This window comes from Entelurus aequoreus, linkage group LG28 (assembly GCF_033978785.1).
Source record: "Entelurus aequoreus isolate RoL-2023_Sb linkage group LG28, RoL_Eaeq_v1.1, whole genome shotgun sequence".
Classification (NCBI taxonomy): Eukaryota; Metazoa; Chordata; class Actinopteri; order Syngnathiformes; family Syngnathidae; genus Entelurus; species Entelurus aequoreus.
The window spans coordinates 35,811,006-35,836,423 of record NC_084758.1 but is presented as its reverse complement, the minus strand read 5'-3'; the positions used below and the strand labels follow the sequence as shown (position 1 = coordinate 35,836,423).

The 25,418-nt window shown below is 30.7% G+C and overlaps 1 long non-coding RNA gene across 1 annotated transcript; it reads right to left on the bottom strand.

Annotated features, from left to right (window-relative positions):
- Window positions 1–950: 950 nt before the first annotated feature.
- On the bottom strand, window positions 951–5,594 carry LOC133645058 (uncharacterized). The gene is made up of 3 exons (XR_009824888.1): window positions 5,363–5,594; window positions 5,214–5,288; window positions 951–988 (listed from the first exon to the last, which is right to left on the bottom strand). It is a non-coding gene; the product is annotated as an uncharacterized LOC133645058 (long non-coding RNA).
- Between the last annotated feature and the right edge of the window lie 19,824 nt (window positions 5,595–25,418).

The window sequence follows — 25,418 nt, the reverse complement described above, 5'->3', positions numbered from 1 at the left end:
GAATGCCATTTATCAACAACACCCAGAAACGCCGCCGGCTTCGCTCGGCCCGAGCTCATCTAAGATGGACTGATGCAAACTGGAAAAGTGTTCTGTGGTCTGACAAGTCCACATTTCAAATTGTTTTTGGAAACTGTGGACGTCGTGTCCTCCGGTCCAAAGAGGAAAAGAACCATCCGGATTGTTCTAGGCGCAAAGTTGAAAACCCAGCGTCTGTAATTGTATGGAAAACTTGTTTTGTTTTGTTTTTTAATGTATTATATTCTGTTTTTATATGTTTAAATGGATCTTAAGGTCTGCAATAAAGATTGATGACATGGGGGTGTATTAGTGGGTAACTTACACCTTTGTGAAGGCACCATTAATGCTGAAAGGTACATACAGCTTTTGGAGCAACAAAAGTTGCCATCCAAGCGACGTCTTTTTCATGGCCGCCCCTGCTTATTTCAGTAAGATATCGCCGAGCCACATTCTGCACGTGTTACAACAGCGTGGCTTGGTAGTAAAAGAGTGCGGGTACTAGACTGGCCTGCCTGTAGTACGAACTGTGCTCTGTAAATAAACTCGCCTTGCCGACCGTTTTCTGTCGTGGACAACGACAATTTCAATAAACTACAAGTTAAAAAAAAAGGCATGAACATTTCCCTCTTTTGGGTATTGAAAAAATGCATCGAACGGCGCCGCTCAAGTACCGATCCATACCAGACTATGAATTTTGTGCATGGTTCGTGGCACCCTTTGTGTTTACGCGTTTCATGGGTCAGGATTGCACCACCTAACGCATTTTTGATACATGGTTACTATGCAGTGTGTGTGTTATTCACTATGACAATGACAATAAATGCATTGAACTGAATACAAAGTAAATGAATACTTCTCTGATTTGAGGGCGAAGGCTTGTTCATGTGTCCTGCGGCCAGTCTAGGGTGTAGGCCGGGGGTCAGCAACCCGCGTCTCTTTAGCACCGCCCTCGTGGCTCCCTGGACCTCTTTCAGAGATGTGTGGAAATGGAAAAAGATGAATATATTTTCTGTAGGAGAACAAACATGACACAAACCTTCCTAATTGTTAGAAGTCCCACTGTTTGTGTTAAACATGCTTCACTGATGAGAGGATTTAGCAAGCACTGTTTTGTCCTACTCATTTCAGCGATCCTTCAACTCATTGTTGTTTGTTTACATGTACGACTTTCTCCGACGCTGCCACAGAAAGACGTGTTTTATGCCACTTCTTCTGTGTCTCATTTTGTCCACCAAACGTTCTATGCTGTGCGTGAATGCACAAAAGGTGAGCTTTGTTGATGTTATTGACTTGTTGCAGTGCTAATCAGGCAAATTTGGTCAGAGCATGACTGCAAGCTAATCAATGCTAACATGCTATTTAAGCTAGCTGTATGTACATATTGCATCATTATGACTCGTTTGTAGGAATATTTGAGCTCATTTAATTTCCTTTACTTATGTCCTCTGTGCATTTCATTTATATTTGCATGTCTCATGACACATTATCTGTACGTAATATTGGCTGCATTTCTGATAGTTGTTTGTGCGCCACGTTGTTCCAGACCACAGCAAACGTCACCCAGCTTGTAAAGATTGTAATAAATCCATTAGAAGAAGACAGCCTGCCTTTTCCTTTAACTTGGACACACACATTTATACCTTTGGCCATTATGAGCCAGTCATTTCCAGAAGTTATCTCATCATGTGAGAAGCCTCCATTTAAATAACATATTATTATTTGATCTTAATAGATTAAAAATGAACACCAATGAGTTGACTGATGAACATTATCACATCATTTAATCAGAAAGTATACATATCGACAAATAAAGGTAGAATACTATTGACCGCAACATGTAAGTGTAAAAAAAACAACAACAACATTATGATTTGCTCTATTTTTAACAAAGAAAAAAACAAACAATCTGAAGTTGTCTTTATTTTTAAGTTATCGTGCCTTGATCTTACCAGTCCGGCCCACTTGGGAGTAGATTTTTGTCCATGTGGCCCCCGATCTAAAATGAGTTTGACACCTCTACATTAGAACTTACGAATAATGGATTGGTAGGTTCATCGTAGCCAGCCTGGTGTATTATTCTAATTACCCTTTTTTCAAGTTGAATTATTGAGCCTGTGTTTGTTCTATAAACATTTCCCCAAAGTTCAACACAGTATGTTAGATATGGAAAAATAAAAGAATAATATAACTACAGCTGCAGCTATCCAATATTTTAGTAATCGAGTATTCTATCGAATATCCCGATCGATTAATCGAATAAATCATCATTTTGTTTAATTATACACGTTAAGATGTGCCCTCAATTATTGTGGTTGGCCTAATCGTCTTATTTCCTAAACGCCTGTTTTCATTATTGAAGGCTGACAAGCACAGCTAAAATTGTGTATGTGCTAATAAAAACAGGTGCGCTCACAGCCCTATGTGCTGTGTGGTGTGACCGCATAAACAAAGTTCTCGTGCGTTTTTGATGATTATCATACGGTGCCGTTTAAACGTTTTCTAAACTGGAGCGTACTTAAAAGAGCGGTGTCGTGCAGTGCAAGGGGGGGATGATCTGTGACGTAAACACGCTGTGCAACACCTAAACAGTCTGTGCGAAACGTGAGCTTTGACTACTGTTTAGTGAACCAGGCAAAATGCCGTAAAAATATATATATATACGACACCTCGAGGCAGCAACAATTCCTCGAATGTATTTTGTAATCAAATTACTCAAGGAATCATGTGCAGATATTTCTTATTCAGCATGTGTCTTACTTTATATAAAGAATAGCAATGGATTTGGATGTTTTTAGAATAGAATAGAATAGAAAGTACTTTATTGATCCCTCGGGGAAATTCAGCACCACAGTTCGCTCACAATAGACAATAAACACTAAGGTATTTTTTACATGTGAATAATATAAATACAGTCTATTATACAGCATTTTTCACATGTGAATAATATAAATACAGTCTATTATACAGCATTATTCACATGTGAATAATATAAATACAGTCTATTATACAGCATTATTCACATGTGAATAATATAAATACTGTCTATTATACAGCATTATTCACATGTGAATAATATAAATACAGTCTATTATACAGCATTATTCACATGTGAATAATATAAATACAGTCTATTATGCACAGTGTTGGGTTAGTTACTGAAAACCAGTAACTAGTTACAGTTACTAGTTACTGTATTTCAAAAGCAACTCAGTTACTAACTCAGTTACTTACACCAAAAAGTAATGCGTTATTGTGAAAAGTAACTATTTAGTTACTCGTTTTTTTCTTCTTCTTTTTTTTAAAGCTACCATTAATGCCCTTCATTTAAGTACTGTTATTGCACTGGAGAATAATACAATATGTTGATCAGCGCTAGGAATTTTCAAAATGGGGTCCCAGGGACCCCATCAAGTCATAAAAATGGGGTCCTACATTAAATTTTTGGGGTCCCACTTTTTGGTAAGCGTTTTGACAACAAAAAAGATAAACGTATGCATGATCCTGTTATATCTCACATTATATATTGTGTTTTGGAAAAAGGTTGTCATAAACGTTACTTAATTCATTAAAAAAAATAATAAAGAAAGAAAACAAATTTGTATACATATGTAAATGTATTCAGTTATAAACATTCATTCACTTTCTTCTTTCCTTCATGGATCTAAACTTTACTGCTGCTGCTAGTTTTTATTGAATAAGTTGTAGGTGTATTTATTTCAGTATAAAAGTGTAAAAAGTGTTTTGCTTGGGTCATGAAATGATGATAATGGTGTGCCAGGGCATACAAACATTTTATATTTAAATCTCTGGAATCTACATCAACTTCAGATCTATCCCTCATTTCAAAATGTTTTAGTTATGTTGTTTTTTTGTTTGTTTGTTTTCCGCCCTTTTTTTGTCAAACAAAACTATGTTTTTAATGGCAAACACACAAAATATGCAAAACCTTCCACCAAAAATATTTTTCAAAGTGTAATATTTGATGTGAAGTAATGGGAACCTTGGATAGGTCAATAATTCATAATAACATTGATTTTGATTCAATATTATGTTTTGAGCAATGACAGTTTGAAATAAATTGATTAACGTGGACCCCGATTTAAACAAGTTGAAAAACTTATTGGGGTGTTACCATTTAGTGGTCAATTGTACGGAATATGTACTGTACTGTGCAATCTATTCATAAAAGTCTCAATCAATCAATCCACTCCCTCGCTCTCTCTGTCCCTCCCTCACGAATGCTGCTGCGTGTGCACAATTAGTTTTGTTTTTAACCCCATCTTAACCCTGAACGTATATTGAAAATATATACGCAACCCTGCTGGACATTTGAGGCATTTAAGAAACTCCGCCCGGACAGCCCCGCAAAAGAAGACACATGGTCAGTCTAGAATATCTCCATGTTAAGAAACTCCGCTTCAGCTCCACCATGATGTCTTGTTAGTAAACACAGACACGCCCACACCCACCCCTCTCCACACCCACACACACCCACACACACACACACACACACACACACACACACACTCACACACACACACACACACACACACTCACACACACACACTCACTCACACACACAGCGCCTCTTCTCTTGTGCCCGTTGTGACACAGGAAGAATTAAGTTAAGTTCAAGTTAAAGTACCAATGATTGTCACACACACACACTAGGTGTGGTGAAATTTGTCCTCTGCATTTGACCCATCCCCTTGGGGAGCAGTGGGCAGCAGCGGCGCCGCGCCCGGGAATCATTCAGAAGGACGACACTGCAACTCTCCAATAAAACACACTCAGATCTTCTGTTTCTAGCCGATACTACATAAGAAATGACATCAAATAACGCAGTAACGCATCATGTAGTAACGGTAACTGAGTTACTGAATATAAAAAATAACGCGTTAGACTACTAGTTACTTTGTAACGCGTTAGTCCCAACACTGATTATACAGCATTATTCACATGTCAATAACATAAATACAGTCTATTATACAGCATCATTCACATTTGAATAATATAAATACATTTAAGCACAGTTAAGTACTGTTTTCCCTTTAACATCACAAATGAGTTTGACATTTGAAGTTAATTGCTGACATGAGTGGACTTTTCCAGCATATTAAGTGTGTATGACTTTCACTTGTGTAATAGAATGACTTCATGCAACTTTTCTCGGAGGACAATTGAACACTCACCTACCGAAAATGCAAACTTCGTCGCTGCTCGGTGACCTTTGTCTAGCGGCAGAATGTCTCTCTCGTCGTGTTGATCTAAATGAGAAGGAATGAATGACATTGGAACAAATAACAGCGCTGACATGATAGGAGGCGTGTTAGTTAGCAACCTGTTGTATTCTGATGACGTGCTAGCGTCACTTCCGCTGGGACGACACCGGAGCGGTTAAAAAACGTGACTTTCATTTATAATAATTGAATGGTGTGTGTTCAAATAACCCTCCTCGGCCTTATAATTGTTACAAGTCGCGCTGTTGACATCTTTTCTTGGGAAATGTAGTCGACTCCAGGGGGTCTTTCCGCGGGCTCTGCCATTTTGAAATATGACGTCACGACGCGACGTCATCACCCCCCGGAAGTGTGGATCTTCTTCTTCTTCTTTTGTTTTTATAGCAGGTTGGCAAGCAACCTTCTGGTGCGCATTACCGCCACCTACTGACATGGAGTGTGGACCACTTCTAGAGATCACCTTAGCACAGACCTGGGCAAATGAACGTCCGTTAAGCTTTTCAATATGAATAACATCATTAAAAGTTAAGTTAAAGTGCCAATGATTGTCACACACACACACTAGGTGTGGCGAAATTATTCTCTGCATTTGAACCATCACCCTTGATCACCCCCAGGGAGGTGAGGGGAGCAGTGAGCAGCAGCGGTGGCCGCGCCCGGGAATCATTTTGGTGATTTAACCCCCAATTCCAACCCTTGATGCTGAGTGCCAAGCAGGGAGGTAATGGCTCCCATTTTTATATAATAAAATACATGAATAAATCTTATTCATACACTCTTATTCATATACTCTTATTCATACACTCTTATTCATACACTCTTATTCATATACTCTTATTCATACACTCTTATTCATACACTCTTATTCATATACTCTTATTCATACACTCTTATTCATACAGTCTTATTCATATACTCTTATTCATACACTCTTATTCATATACTCTTAGTCATATACTCTTATTCATATACTCTTATTCATATACTCTTATTCATACACTCTTATTCATACACTCTTAGTCATACACTCTTATTCATACACTCTTATTCATATACTCTTAGTCATCCACTCTTATTCATACACTCTTATTCATACACTCTTATTCATATACTCTTATTCATATACTCTTATTCATACACTCTTATTCATACACTCTTATTCATACACTCTTATTCATATACTCTTATTCATACATTCTTATTCATACACTCTTATTCATACACTCTTATTCATACACTCTTATTCATATACTCTTATTCATATACTCTTATTCATACACTCTTATTCATACAATCTTATTCATACATTCTTATTCATATACTCTTATTCATACACTCTTATTCATACAGTCTTATTCATATACTCTTATTCATACACTCTTATTCATACACTCTTATTCATATACTCTTAGTCATCCACTCTTATTCATACACTCTTATTCATACACTCTTATTCATAGACTCTTATTCATACACTCCTATTCATATACTCTTATTCATACACTCTTATTCATACACTCTTATTCATATACTCTTATTCATATACTCTTATTCATACACTCTTATTCATACACTCTTATTCATATACTCTTATTCATATACTCTTATTCATACACTCTTATTCATACAATCTTATTCATACAGTCTTATTCATATACTCTTATTCATACACTCTTATTCATACACTCTTATTCATATACTCTTAGCAGAGGTGGGACCAAGTCATTGCTTTGCAAGTCACAAGTAAGTCTCAAGTCTTTGCCCTCAAGTCTCGAGTCAAGTCCCGAGTCAAGACAGGCAAGTCCCGAGTCAAGTCCAAAGTCAAGACTAGAAAGTCTCAAGTCAAGTCCCAAGTCCTGCATTTTGAGTTTCGAGTCCTTTCAAGTCCTTTTAACCACAGACTAATATTTTTACACAGATTGTGTATGCTTTTAAAACGCTGTATTTATTTATTAAAACAAGTGCATTTGAAATTGCAGGAAAAAAAATAGTGCTGACATTGCAATTCATAATAGCACTATTAACCAGTCATTTTAATAGTTTAAACAATTTTAAACATTTAACTCATTCCTTTACAGAATAAACACATTTGCAAAAACAAACATTAACATACTATTGGTTGTATTTTATGAAAATAACATTACCACAAAGTTGAGAAGGAGCAAAGATCTTCAATATTTGTATGTGAGAATCACAAAGAAATCTTCCAGGGGAGGATGACGCCCCTACAGGGGTTTGGTTTACAAACTTTCAGCCCCACCTAAAACAAAATTCACCAGCCGCCACTGATTATGATGCATTCTCATTTTAGGCAAAGTATAAGACAATACTTTCTTAACAGTATAATTGTAACCAGGAATAAGTCTTCAAGTAACAATATTCAAATACTAACATTGTTGGGTAAGACAGCATTTGGTTTTATTCTGAATCCAGTGAAACAGATTGGTGGTTTTAGCTGATATAAAGACTTTCAGGTGTTTATATATGTTTAAGTATTTGGCAGACGCTTTTATCCAAAGCGACATACATAAAAAATAGATATAAAACAATCACTGTAAACATTATCATTTAAGGGAAGAATGTAATACAAAATATCAATACAAAGTGTCAAGACAGAATAAACTCTCTGCTGCTGCAGCAACAGAGTTACAGTCTATAGGTCCCTAAAATATATAGATATCTAATGTATTCATACATTGTTTATGTAGGATATACGCATGTATATATAATCTAATCATATTGTTCCTTCAACTTAAAAATAGCTGACCGTTTTTTTCCCCCTTCTCAGTGATTATATTCCCAGTTTTGATCTCGGACGACTGGTCATTTATAGCGTATAAGAATATTATATTACTGTTAAGCAAACTATGAATAATAAAAACGCCAAAACATGTGTCCGTTATCATAGCTACACTATGACAAAAAAACGCGTGAAAATCAGTGGTATTCAGTGAGGTAAGATGAATTAAATTTGCTGACAGTTCATTGCTCCTGCCAAATTAATTGCACTGAGTGGAGCGGATCACCACTCCAAGATGGCGGCTCCGCGTCTCGTCTGCGCCAGTAGGCAGTAGCGCTCCATGCTGCGTACCCTTATAAGATGTCTATGGTTATAACGTTAGCAGTGAGTTTGCAGCCTCACTGATTTAACTACACAGCAAATAAAAGTCATGTTACTTAGCCAATAAACGTTATCTTACATTCAAAACTTACCCTTCTTTGTGCAACTTCAAATGTCGAACGAAGTTGGAAGTTGTTGCGTCCCCGTCTGTAATATTCGAACTGCGTGATTTGCATACGGCAATTCGTTTTTTGTTGACCAAGTCGTAGTTTTTATACCCGAACGAAATCAACTTTGGCATAATTGTTTCTCACTGCCGCATTGTTTGACAACTCATGTTCGGTGGTTGTCCTGCAATTGGATTGGATGAGAGCTGTGTGATGAAAACAACGTAGATTTAATTTGATTGGCTGTTGTACTGACAGCACACACGCTGACACGCAGCACACACGCTTATAGACACAGACGTATAAAATGAAAGATACGGAGCGCTCCCAAATAACTTTTTAAGGTTTGGGTTTTGGGGAAAGTAGCAAGTCATGTCAAGTCAAAAGCCTCAAGTCCAAGTGAAGTCACAAGTCATTGATGTTAAAGTCTAAGTCGAGTTGCAAGTCTCTTTACATTTTGTCAAGTCGAGTCTAAAGTCATCAAATTCATGACTCGAGTCTGACTCGAGTCCAAGTCATGTGACTCGAGTCCACACCTCTGACTCTTAGTTATCCACTCTTATTCATACACTCTTATTCATACACTCTTATTCATATACTCTTATTCATACACTCTTATTCATACACTCTTATTCATATACTCTTATTCATACACTCTTATTCATACACTCTTATTCATATACTCTTATTCATATACTCTTATTCATACACTCTTATTCATACAATCTTATTCATACAGTCTTATTCATATACTCTTATTAATACACTCTTATTCATACACTCTTATTCATACACTCTTATTCATATACTCTTATTCATACACTCTTATTCATACACTCTTATTCATATACTCTTATTCATATACTCTTATTCATACACTCTTATTCATACACTCTTATTCATATACTCTTATTCATATACTCTTATTCATATACTCTTATTCATACACTCTTATTCATACACTCTTATTCATATACTCTTATTCATACACTCTTATTCATACACTCTTATTCATATACTCTTATTCATATACTCTTATTCATACACTCTTATTCATACAATCTTATTCATACAGTCTTATTCATATACTCTTATTAATACACTCTTATTCATACACTCTTATTCATATACTCTTAGTTATCCACTCTTATTCATACACTCTTATTCATACACTCTTATTCATATACTCTTATTCATACACTCTTATTCATACACTCTTATTCATATACTCTTATTCATACACTCTTATTCATACACTCTTATTCATATACTCTTATTCATACACTCTTATTCATACACTCTTAGTCATACAGTCTTATTCAAATACTCTTATTCATACACTCTTAGTCATATACTCTTATTCATACACTCTTAGTCATACACTCTTATTCATACAGTCTTATTCATATAATCTTATTCATATACTCTTATTCATATACTCTTAGTCATCCACTCTTATTCATATACTCTTATTCATACACTCTTATTCATATACTCTTATTCATACACTCTTATTCATACACTCTTATTCATATACTCTTATTCATACACTCTTATTCATACACTCTTATTCATATACTCTTATTCATACACTCTTATTCATACACTCTTATTCATATACTCTTATTCATACACTCTTATTCATACACTCTTATTCATATACTCTTATTCATATACTCTTATTCATACACTCTTATTCATACAATCTTATTCATACAGTCTTATTCATATACTCTTATTAATACACTCTTATTCATACACTCTTATTCATATACTCTTAGTTATCCACTCTTATTCATACACTCTTATTCATACACTCTTATTCATATACTCTTATTCATACACTCTTATTCATACACTCTTATTCATATACTCTTATTCATACACTCTTATTCATACACTCTTATTCATATACTCTTATTCATACACTCTTATTCATACACTCTTAGTCATACAGTCTTATTCAAATACTCTTATTCATACACTCTTAGTCATATACTCTTATTCATACACTCTTAGTCATACACTCTTATTCATACAGTCTTATTCATATAATCTTATTCATATACTCTTATTCATATACTCTTAGTCATCCACTCTTATTCATATACTCTTATTCATACACTCTTATTCATATACTCTTATTCATACACTCTTATTCATACACTCTTATTCATATACTCTTATTCATACACTCTTATTCATACACTCTTATTCATATACTCTTATTCATACACTCTTATTCATACACTCTTATTCATATACTCTTATTCATACACTCTTATTCATACACTCTTATTCATACACTCTTATTCATACACTCTTATTCATATACTCTTATTCATACACTCTTATTCATACACTCTTATTCATATACTCTTATTCATATACTCTTATTCATACACTCTTATTCATACACTCTTATTCATACATTCTTATTCATATACTCTTATTCATACACTCTTATTCATACAGTCTTATTCATATACTCTTATTCATACACTCTTAGTCATCCACTCTTATTCATACACTCTTATTCATATACTCTTATTCATATACTCTTATTCATACACTCTTATTCATACACTCTTATTCAGACACTCTTATTCATACATTCTTATTCATACACTCTTATTCATACACTCTTATTCATACACTCTTATTCATATACTCTTATTCATATACTCTTATTCATACACTCTTATTCATACACTCTTATTCATACACTCTTATTCATACAATCTTATTCATACATTCTTATTCATATACTCTTATTCATACACTCTTATTCATACAGTCTTATTCATATACTCTTATTCATACACTCTTATTCATACACTCTTATTCATACACTCTTATTCATATACTCTTAGTCATCCACTCTTATTCATACACTCTTATTCATACACTCTTATTCATATACTCTTATTCATACACTCCTATTCATATACTCTTATTCATACACTCTTATTCATACACTCTTATTCATATACTCTTATTCATACACTCTTATTCATACACTCTTATTCATATACTCTTATTCATATACTCTTATTCATACACTCTTATTCATACAATCTTATTCATACAGTCTTATTCATATACTCTTATTCATACACTCTTATTCATACACTCTTATTCATATACTCTTAGTTATCCACTCTTATTCATACACTCTTATTCATACACTCTTATTCATATACTCTTATTCATACACTCTTATTCATACACTCTTATTCATATACTCTTATTCATACACTCTTATTCATACACTCTTATTCATACTCTTTTCCATACATTCTTATTCATACACTCTTATTCATACACTCTTATTCATACATTCTTATTCATACACTCTTATTCATACACTCTTATTCATATACTCTTATTCATACACTCTTATTCATACACTCTTATTCATATACTCTTATTCATATACTCTTATTCATACACTCTTATTCATACACTCTTATTCATACATTCTTATTCATATACTCTTATTCATACACTCTTATTCATACAGTCTTATTCATATACTCTTATTCATACACTCTTAGTCATACACTCTTATTCATACACTCTTAGTCATCCACTCTTATTCAAATACTCTTATTCATACACTCTTATTCATACACTCGTAGTCATACAGTCTTATTCAAATACTCTTATTCATACACTCTTATTCAAATACTCTTATTCATACACTCTTATTCATACACTCGTAGTCATACAGTCTTATTCAAATACTCTTATTCATACACTCTTAGTCATATACTCTTATTCATACACTCTTATTCATACACTCTTATTCATATACTCTTATTCATACACTCTTATTCATATACTCTTAGTCATACACTCTTATTCATACACTCTTAGTCATACAGTCTTATTCAAATACTCTTATTCATACACTCTTATTCATACAGTCTTATTCATATACTCTTATTCATACACTCTTATTCATATACTCTTAGTCATATACTCTTATTCATATACTCTTATTCATATACTCTTATTCATACACTCTTATTCATACACTCTTAGTCATACACTCTTATTCATACACTCTTATTCATATACTCTTAGTCATCCACTCTTATTCATACACTCTTATTCATACACTCTTATTCATATACTCTTATTCATATACTCTTATTCATACACTCTTATTCATACACTCTTATTCATACACTCTTATTCATATACTCTTATTCATACATTCTTATTCATACACTCTTATTCATACACTCTTATTCATACACTCTTATTCATACACTCTTATTCATATACTCTTATTCATATACTCTTATTCATACACTCTTATTCATACAATCTTATTCATACATTCTTATTCATATACTCTTATTCATACACTCTTATTCATACACTCTTATTCATACACTCTTATTCATACACTCTTATTCATATACTCTTATTCATACACTCTTATTCATACACTCTTATTCATATACTCTTATTCATACACTCTTATTCATATACTGTTATTCATACACTCTTATTCATACACTCTTATTCATATACTCTTATTCATACACTCCTATTCATATACTCTTATTCATACACTCTTATTCATACACTCTTATTCATATACTCTTATTCGTATACTCTTATTCATACACTCTTATTCATACACTCTTATTCATATACTCTTATTCATATACTCTTATTCATACACTCTTATTCATACAATCTTTTTCATACAGTCTTATTCATATACTCTTATTCATACACTCTTATTCATACACTCTTATTCATATACTCTTAGTTATCCACTCTTATTCATACACTCTTATTCATACACTCTTATTCATATACTCTTATTCATACACTCTTATTCATACACTCTTATTCATATACTCTTATTCATACACTCTTATTCATACACTCTTATTCATATACTCTTATTCATACACTCTTATTCATACACTCTTATTCATATACTCTTATTCATACATTCTTATTCATACACTCTTATTCATACACTCGTAGTCATACAGTCTTATTCAAATACTCTTATTCATACACTCTTATTCAAATACTCTTATTCATACACTCTTATTCATACACTCGTAGTCATACAGTCTTATTCAAATACTCTTATTCATACACTCTTAGTCATATACTCTTATTCATACACTCTTATTCATACACTCTTATTCATATACTCTTATTCATACACTCTTATTCATATACTCTTATTCATACACTCTTATTCATACACTCTTAGTCATATACTCTTATTCATACACTCTTATTCATACACTCTTAGTCATATACTGTTATTCATACACTCTTATTCATACACTCTTATTCATACACTCTTATTCATACACTCTTATTCATACACTCTTATTCATACACTCTTATTCATATACTCTTAGTCATCCTTCTTATTCATACACTCTTATTCATACACTCTTATTCATATACTCTTATTCATACACTCTTATTCATATACTCTTATTCATACACTCTTATTCATACACTCTTCTTCATATACTCTTATTCATACACTCTTATTCATACACTCTTATTCATATACTCTTATTCATACACTCTTATTCATACACTCTTATTCATACATTCTTATTCATATACTCTTATTCATACACTCTTATTCATACAGTCTTATTCATATACTCTTATTCATACACTCTTATTCATATACTCTTAGTCATATACTCTTATTCATATACTCTTATTCATATACTCTTATTCATACACTCTTATTCATACACTCTTAGTCATACACTCTTATTCATACACTCTTATTCATATACTCTTAGTCATCCACTCTTATTCATACACTCTTATTCATATACTCTTATTCATACACTCTTATTCATACACTCTTATTCATATACTCTTATTCATACACTCTTATTCATACACTCTTATTCATATACTCTTATTCATACACTCTTATTCATACACTCTTATTCATACACTCTTATTCATATACTCTTATTCATACATTCTTATTCATACACTCTTATTCATACACTCTTATTCATATACTCTTATTCATACACTCTTATTCATACACTCTTATTCATATACTCTTATTCATATACTCTTATTCATACACTCTTATTCATACAATCTTATTCATACATTCTTATTCATATACTCTTATTCATACACTCTTATTCATACAGTCTTATTCATATACTCTTAGTCATCCACTCTTATTCATACACTCTTATTCATATACTCTTAGTCATCCACTCTTATTCATACACTCTTATTCATACACTCTTATTCATACACTCTTATTCATATACTCTTATTCATACACTCTTATTCATACACTCTTATTCATATACTCTTAGTCATCCACTCTTATTCATATACTCTTATTCATATACTCTTATTCATACACTCTTATTCATACACTCTTAGTCATACACTCTTATTCATACACTCTTATTCATATACTCTTATTCATACACTCTTATTCATAGACTCTTAGTCATACACTCTTATTCATACACTCTTATTCATATACTCTTAGTTATCCACTCTTATTCATACACTCTTATTCATATACTCTTATTCATACACTCTTATTCATACACTCTTATTCATATACTCTTATTCATACACTCTTATTCATATACTCTTAGTCATACACTCTTATTCATACACTCTTATTCATATACTCTTATTCATACACTCTTATTCATACACTCTTATTCATATACTCTTATTCATACACTCTTATTCATACACTCTTATTCATATACTCTTATTCATACACTCTTATTCATACACTCTTATTCATATACTCTTATTCATATACTCTTAGTCATCCACTCTTATTCATACACTCTTATTCATACACTCTTATTCATATACTCTTATACATACACTCTTATTCATACACTCTTAGTCATATACTCTTATTCATACACTCTTATTCATACACTCTTAGTCATACACTCTTATTCATATACTCTTAGTCATCCACTCTTATTCATACACTCTTATTCATACACTCTTATTCATATACTCTTATTCATACACTCTTATTCATATACTCTTAGTCATCCACTCTTATTCATACACTCTTATTCATACACTCTTATTCATATACTCTTATTCATACACTCTTATTCATATACTCTTAGTCATCCACTCTTATTCATACACTCTTATTCATATACTCTTATTCATACACTCTTATTCATATACTCTTAGTCACCCACTCTTATTCATATACTCTTAGTCATCCACTCTTATTCATACACTCTTATTCATACACTCTTATTCATATACTCTTATTCATACACTCTTATTCATATACTCTTAGTCATCCACTCTTATTCATCCACTCTTATTCATACACTCTTATTCATACACTCTTATTCATATACTCTTATTCATACACTCTTATTCATATACTCTTATTCATATACTCTTATTCATACACTCTTATTCATATACTCTTAGTCATCCACTCTTATTCATATACTCTTATTCATATACTCTTATTCATACACTCTTATTCATACACTCTTAGTCATACACTCTTATTCATACACTCTTATTCATATACTCTTATTCATACACTCTTATTCATAGACTCTTAGTCATACACTCTTATTCATACACTCTTATTCATATACTCTTAGTTATCCACTCTTATTCATACACTCTTATTCATATACTCTTATTCATACACTCTTATTCATACACTCTTATTCATATACTCTTATTCATACACTCTTATTCATATACTCTTAGTCATACACTCTTATTCATACACTCTTATTCATATACTCTTATTCATACACTCTTATTCATACACTCTTATTCATATACTCTTATTCATACACTCTTATTCATACACTCTTATTCATATACTCTTATTCATACACTCTTATTCATACACTCTTATTCATATACTCTTATTCATATACTCTTAGTCATCCACTCTTATTCATACACTCTTATTCATACACTCTTATTCATATACTCTTATACATACACTCTTATTCATACACTCTTAGTCATATACTCTTATTCATACACTCTTATTCATACACTCTTAGTCATACACTCTTATTCATACACTCTTATTCATATACTCTTAGTCATCCACTCTTATTCATACACTCTTATTCATACACTCTTATTCATATACTCTTATTCATACACTCTTATTCATATACTCTTAGTCATCCACTCTTATTCATACACTCTTATTCATACACTCTTATTCATATACTCTTATTCATACACTCTTATTCATATACTCTTAGTCATCCACTCTTATTCATACACTCTTATTCATATACTCTTATTCATATACTCTTATTCATACACTCTTATTCATATACTCTTAGTCACCCACTCTTATTCATATACTCTTAGTCATCCACTCTTATTCATACACTCTTATTCATACACTCTTATTCATATACTCTTAGTCACCCACTCTTATTCATATACTCTTAGTCATCCACTCTTATTCATACACTCTTATTCATACACTCTTATTCATATACTCTTATTCATACACTCTTATTCATATACTCTTAGTCATCCACTCTTATTCATCCACTCTTATTCATACACTCTTATTCATACACTCTTATTCATATACTCTTATTCATACACTCTTATTCATATACTCTTATTCATACACTCTTATTCATACACTCTTATTCATATACTCTTATTCATACACTCTTATTCATACACTCTTATTCATACACTCTTATTCATATACTCTTATTCATATACTCTTAGTCATCCACTCTTATTCATACACTCTTATTCATACACTCTTATTCATATACTCTTATTCATACACTCTTATTCATACACTCTTAGTCATATACTCATATTCATACACTCTTATTCATACACTCTTATTCATACACTCTTATTCATATACTCTTAGTCATCCACTCTTATTCATACACTCTTATTCATACACTCTTATTCATATACTCTTATTCATACACTCTTATTCATATACTCTTAGTCATCCACTCTTATTCATACACTCTTATTCATATACTCTTAGTCATCCACTCTTATTCATACACTCTTATTCATATACTCTTATTCATACACTCTTATTCATATACTCTTAGTCATCCACTCTTATTCATATACTCTTAGTCATCCACTCTTATTCATACACTCTTATTCATATACTCTTATTCATACACTCTTATTCATATACTCTTAGTCATCCACTCTTATTCATCCACTCTTATTCATACACTCTTATTCATACACTCTTATTCATATACTCTTATTCATACACTCTTATTCATATACTCTTATTCATACACTCTTATTCATATACTCTTATTCATACACTCTTATTCATATACTCTTAGTCATCCACTCTTATTCATACACTCTTATTCATATACTCTTATTCATACACTCTTATTCATACACTCTTATTCATACACTCTTATTCATATACTCTTATTCATATACTCTTATTCATACACTCTTATTCATACACTCTTATTCATACACTCTTATTCATATACTCTTATTCATACATTCTTATTCATACACTCTTATTCATACACTCTTATTCATACACTCTTATTCATATACTCTTATTCATATACTCTTATTCATACACTCTTATTCATACAATCTTATTCATACATTCTTATTCATATACTCTTATTCATACACTCTTATTCATACAGTCTTATTCATATACTCTTATTCATACACTCTTATTCATACACTCTTATTCATATACTCTTAGTCATCCACTCTTATTCATACACTCTTATTCATACACTCTTATTCATAGACTCTTATTCATACACTCCTATTCATATACTCTTATTCATACACTCTTATTCATACACTCTTATTCATATACTCTTATTCATATACTCTTATTCATACACTCTTATTCATACACTCTTATTCATATACTCTTATTCATATACTCTTATTCATACACTCTTATTCATACAATCTTATTCATACAGTCTTATTCATATACTCTTATTCATACACTCTTATTCATACACTCTTATTCATATACTCTTATTCATACACTCTTATTCATACACTCTTATTCATACACTCTTATTCATACACTCTTATTCATATACTCTTAGTCATCCACTCTTATTCATACACTCTTATTCATATACTCTTAGTCATCCACTCTTATTCATACACTCTTATTCATATACTCTTATTCATACACTCTTATTCATATACTCTTAGTCATCCACTCTTATTCATATACTCTTAGTCATCCACTCTTATTCATACACTCTTATTCATATACTCTTATTCATACACTCTTATTCATATACTCTTAGTCATCCACTCTTATTCATCCACTCTTATTCATACACTCTTATTCATACACTCTTATTCATATACTCTTATTCATACACTCTTATTCATATACTCTTATTCATACACTCTTATTCATATACTCTTATTCATACACTCTTATTCATATACTCTTAGTCATCCACTCTTATTCATACACTCTTATTCATATACTCTTATTCATACACTCTTATTCATATACTCTTAGTCATCCACTCTTATTCATATACTCTTAGTCATACACTCTTATTCATATACTCTTATTCATCCACTCTTATTCATCCACTCTTATTCATATACTCTTATTCATATACTCTTATTCATATACTCTTATTCATACACTCTTATTCATACACTCTTATTCATACACTCTTATTCATATACTCTTATTCATATACTCTTATTCATACACTCTTATTCATACACTCTTATTCATACACTCTTATTCATATACTCTTATTCATACATTCTTATTCATACACTCTTATTCATACACTCTTATTCATACACTCTTATTCATATACTCTTATTCATATACTCTTATTCATACACTCTTATTCATACAATCTTATTCATACATTCTTATTCATATACTCTTATTCATACACTCTTATTCATACAGTCTTATTCATATACTCTTATTCATACACTCTTATTCATACACTCTTATTCATATACTCTTAGTCATCCACTCTTATTCATACACTCTTATTCATACACTCTTATTCATAGACTCTTATTCATACACTCCTATTCATATACTCTTATTCATACACTCTTATTCATACACTCTTATTCATATACTCTTATTCATATACTCTTATTCATACACTCTTATTCATACACTCTTATTCATATACTCTTATTCATATACTCTTATTCATACACTCTTATTCATACAATCTTATTCATACAGTCTTATTCATATACTCTTATTCATACACTCTTATTCATACACTCTTATTCATATACTCTTAGTTATCCACTCTTATTCATACACTCTTATTCATACACTCTTATTCATACACTCTTATTCATACACTCTTATTCATACACTCTTATTCATACACTCTTATTCATACACTCTTATTCATATACTCTTATTCATACACTCTTATTCATACACTCTTATTCATATACTCTTATTCATATACTCTTATTCATACACTCTTATTCATACAATCTTATTCATACAGTCTTATTCATATACTCTTATTCATACACTCTTATTCATACACTCTTATTCATATACTCTTAGTTATCCACTCTTATTCATACACTCTTATTCATACACTCTTATTCATATACTCTTATTCATACACTCTTATTCATACACTCTTATTCATATACTCTTATTCATACACTCTTATTCATACACTCTTATTCATATACTCTTATTCATACACTCTTATTCATACACTCTTAGTCATACAGTCTTATTCAAATACTCTTATTCATACACTCTTAGTCATATACTCTTATTCATACACTCTTAGTCATACACTCTTATTCATACAGTCTTATTCATATAATCTTATTCATATACTCTTATTCATATACTCTTAGTCATCCACTCTTATTCATATACTCTTATTCATACACTCTTATTCATATACTCTTATTCATACACTCTTATTCATACACTCTTATTCATATACTCTTATTCATACACTCTTATTCATACACTCTTATTCATATACTCTTATTCATACACTCTTATTCATACACTCTTATTCATATACTCTTATTCATACACTCTTATTCATACACTCTTATTCATACACTCTTATTCATACACTCTTATTCATATACTCTTATTCATACACTCTTATTCATACACTCTTATTCATATACTCTTATTCATATACTCTTATTCATACACTCTTATTCATACACTCTTATTCATACATTCTTATTCATATACTCTTATTCATACACTCTTATTCATACAGTCTTATTCATATACTCTTATTCATACACTCTTAGTCATCCACTCTTATTCATACACTCTTATTCATATACTCTTATTCATATACTCTTATTCATACACTCTTATTCATACACTCTTATTCAGACACTCTTATTCATACATTCTTATTCATACACTCTTATTCATACACTCTTATTCATACACTCTTATTCATATACTCTTATTCATATACTCTTATTCATACACTCTTATTCATACACTCTTATTCATACACTCTTATTCATACAATCTTATTCATACATTCTTATTCATATACTCTTATTCATACACTCTTATTCATACAGTCTTATTCATATACTCTTATTCATACACTCTTATTCATACACTCTTATTCATACACTCTTATTCATATACTCTTAGTCATCCACTCTTATTCATACACTCTTATTCATACACTCTTATTCATATACTCTTATTCATACACTCCTATTCATATACTCTTATTCATACACTCTTATTCATACACTCTTATTCATATACTCTTATTCATACACTCTTATTCATACACTCTTATTCATATACTCTTATTCATATACTCTTATTCATACACTCTTATTCATACAATCTTATTCATACAGTCTTATTCATATACTCTTATTCATACACTCTTATTCATACACTCTTATTCATATACTCTTAGTTATCCACTCTTATTCATACACTCTTATTCATACACTCTTATTCATATACTCTTATTCATACACTCTTATTCATACACTCTTATTCATATACTCTTATTCATACACTCTTATTCATACACTCTTATTCATATACTCTTATTCATACATTCTTATTCATACACTCTTATTCATACACTCTTATTCATACATTCTTATTCATACACTCTTATTCATACACTCTTATTCATATACTCTTATTCATACACTCTTATTCATACACTCTTATTCATATACTCTTATTCATATACTCTTATTCATACACTCTTATTCATACACTCTTATTCATACATTCTTATTCATATACTCTTATTCATACACTCTTATTCATACAGTCTTATTCATATACTCTTATTCATACACTCTTAGTCATACACTCTTATTCATACACTCTTATTCATACACTCTTATTCATACACTCGTAGTCATACAGTCTTATTCAAATACTCTTATTCATACATTCTTATTCATATACTCTTATTCATACACTCTTATTCATACAGTCTTATTCATATACTCTTATTCATACACTCTTAGTCATACACTCTTATTCATACACTCTTAGTCATACACTCTTATTCATACACTCTTATTCATACACTCTTATTCATACACTCGTAGTCATACAGTCTTATTCAAATACTCTTATTCATACATTCTTATTCATATACTCTTATTCATACACTCTTATTCATACAGTCTTATTCATATACTCTTATTCATATACTCTTATTCATACACTCTTATTCATACAGTCTTATTCATATACTCTTATTCATACACTCTTAGTCATCCACTCTTATTCAAATACTCTTATTCATATACTCTTATTCATATACTCTTATTCATACACTCTTATTCATACACTCTTATTCATACAGTCTTATTCAAATACTCTTATTCATACACTCTTATTCATACACTCGTAGTCATACAGTCTTATTCATATACTCTTATTCATACACTCTTAGTCATACACTCTTATTCATACACTCTTAGTCATCCACTCTTATTCAAATACTCTTATTCATACACTCTTATTCATACACTCTTATTCAAATACTCTTATTCATACACTCTTATTCATACACTCTTATTCAAATACTCTTATTCATACACTCTTAGTCATATACTCTTATTCATACACTCTTATTCATACACTCTTATTCATATACTCTTATTCATACACTCTTATTCATATACTCTTAGTCATACACTCTTATTCATACACTCTTAGTCATACAGTCTTATTCAAATACTCTTATTCATACACTCTTATTCATACAGTCTTATTCATATACTCTTATTCATACACTCTTATTCATATACTCTTAGTCATATACTCTTATTCATATACTCTTATTCATATACTCTTATTCATACACTCTTATTCATACACTCTTAGTCATACACTCTTATTCATACACTCTTATTCATATACTCTTAGTCATCCACTCTTATTCATACACTCTTATTCATACACTCTTATTCATATACTCTTATTCATATACTCTTATTCATACACTCTTATTCATACACTCTTATTCATACACTCTTATTCATATACTCTTATTCATACATTCTTATTCATACACTCTTATTCATACACTCTTATTCATACACTCTTATTCATACACTCTTATTCATATACTCTTATTCATATACTCTTATTCATACACTCTTATTCATACAATCTTATTCATACATTCTTATTCATATACTCTTATTCATACACTCTTATTCATACACTCTTATTTATACACTCTTATTCATACACTCTTATTCATACACTCTTATTCATATACTCTTAGTCATCCACTCTTATTCATACACTCTTATTCATACACTCTTATTCATATACTCTTATTCATACACTCCTATTCATATACTCTTATTCATACACTCTTATTCATACACTCTTATTCATATACTCTTATTCATATACTCTTATTCATACACTCTTATTCATACACTCTTATTCATATACTCTTATTCATATACTCTTATTCATACACTCTTATTCATACAATCTTTTTCATACAGTCTTATTCATATACTCTTATTCATACACTCTTATTCATACACTCTTATTCATATACTCTTAGTTATCCACTCTTATTCATACACTCTTATTCATACACTCTTATTCATATACTCTTATTCATACACTCTTATTCATACACTCTTATTCATATACTCTTATTCATACACTCTTATTCATACACTCTTATTCATATACTCTTATTCATACACTCTTATTCATACACTCTTATTCATATACTCTTATTCATACATTCTTATTCATACACTCTTATTCATACACTCGTAGTCATACAGTCTTATTCAAATACTCTTATTCATACACTCTTATTCAAATACTCTTATTCATACACTCTTATTCATACACTCGTAGTCATACAGTCTTATTCAAATACTCTTATTCATACACTCTTAGTCATATACTCTTATTCATACACTCTTATTCATACACTCTTATTCATATACTCTTATTCATACACTCTTATTCATATACTCTTATTCATACACTCTTATTCATACACTCTTAGTCATATACTCTTATTCATACACTCTTATTCATACACTCTTAGTCATATACTGTTATTCATACACTCTTATTCATACACTCTTATTCATACACTCTTATTCATATACTCTTAGTCATCCTTCTTATTCATACACTCTTATTCATACACTCTTATTCATATACTCTTATTCATACACTCTTATTCATATACTCTTATTCATACACTCTTATTCATACACTCTTCTTCATATACTCTTATTCATACACTCTTATTCATACACTCTTATTCATATACTCTTATTCATACACTCTTATTCATACACTCTTATTCATACATTCTTATTCATATACTCTTATTCATACACTCTTATTCATACAGTCTTATTCATATACTCTTATTCATACACTCTTATTCATATACTCTTAGTCATATACTCTTATTCATATACTCTTATTCATATACTCTTATTCATACACTCTTATTCATACACTCTTAGTCATACACTCTTATTCATACACTCTTATTCATATACTCTTAGTCATCCACTCTTATTCATACACTCTTATTCATATACTCTTATTCATACACTCTTATTCATACACTCTTATTCATATACTCTTATTCATACACTCTTATTCATACACTCTTATTCATATACTCTTATTCATACACTCTTATTCATACACTCTTATTCATACACTCTTATTCATATACTCTTATTCATACATTCTTATTCATACACTCTTATTCATACACTCTTATTCATATACTCTTATTCATACACTCTTATTCATACACTCTTATTCATATACTCTTATTCATATACTCTTATTCATACACTCTTATTCATACAATCTTTTTCATACATTCTTATTCATATACTCTTATTCATACACTCTTATTCATACAGTCTTATTCATATACTCTTAGTCATCCACTCTTATTCATACACTCTTATTCATATACTCTTAGTCATCCACTCTTATTCATACACTCTTATTCATACACTCTTATTCATACACTCTTATTCATATACTCTTATTCATACACTCTTATTCATACACTCTTATTCATATACTCTTAGTCATCCACTCTTATTCATATACTCTTATTCATATACTCTTATTCATACACTCTTATTCATACACTCTTAGTCATACACTCTTATTCATACACTCTTATTCATATACTCTTATTCATACACTCTTATTCATAGACTCTTAGTCATACACTCTTATTCATACACTCTTATTCATATACTCTTAGTTATCCACTCTTATTCATACACTCTTATTCATATACTCTTATTCATACACTCTTATTCATACACTCTTATTCATATACTCTTATTCAT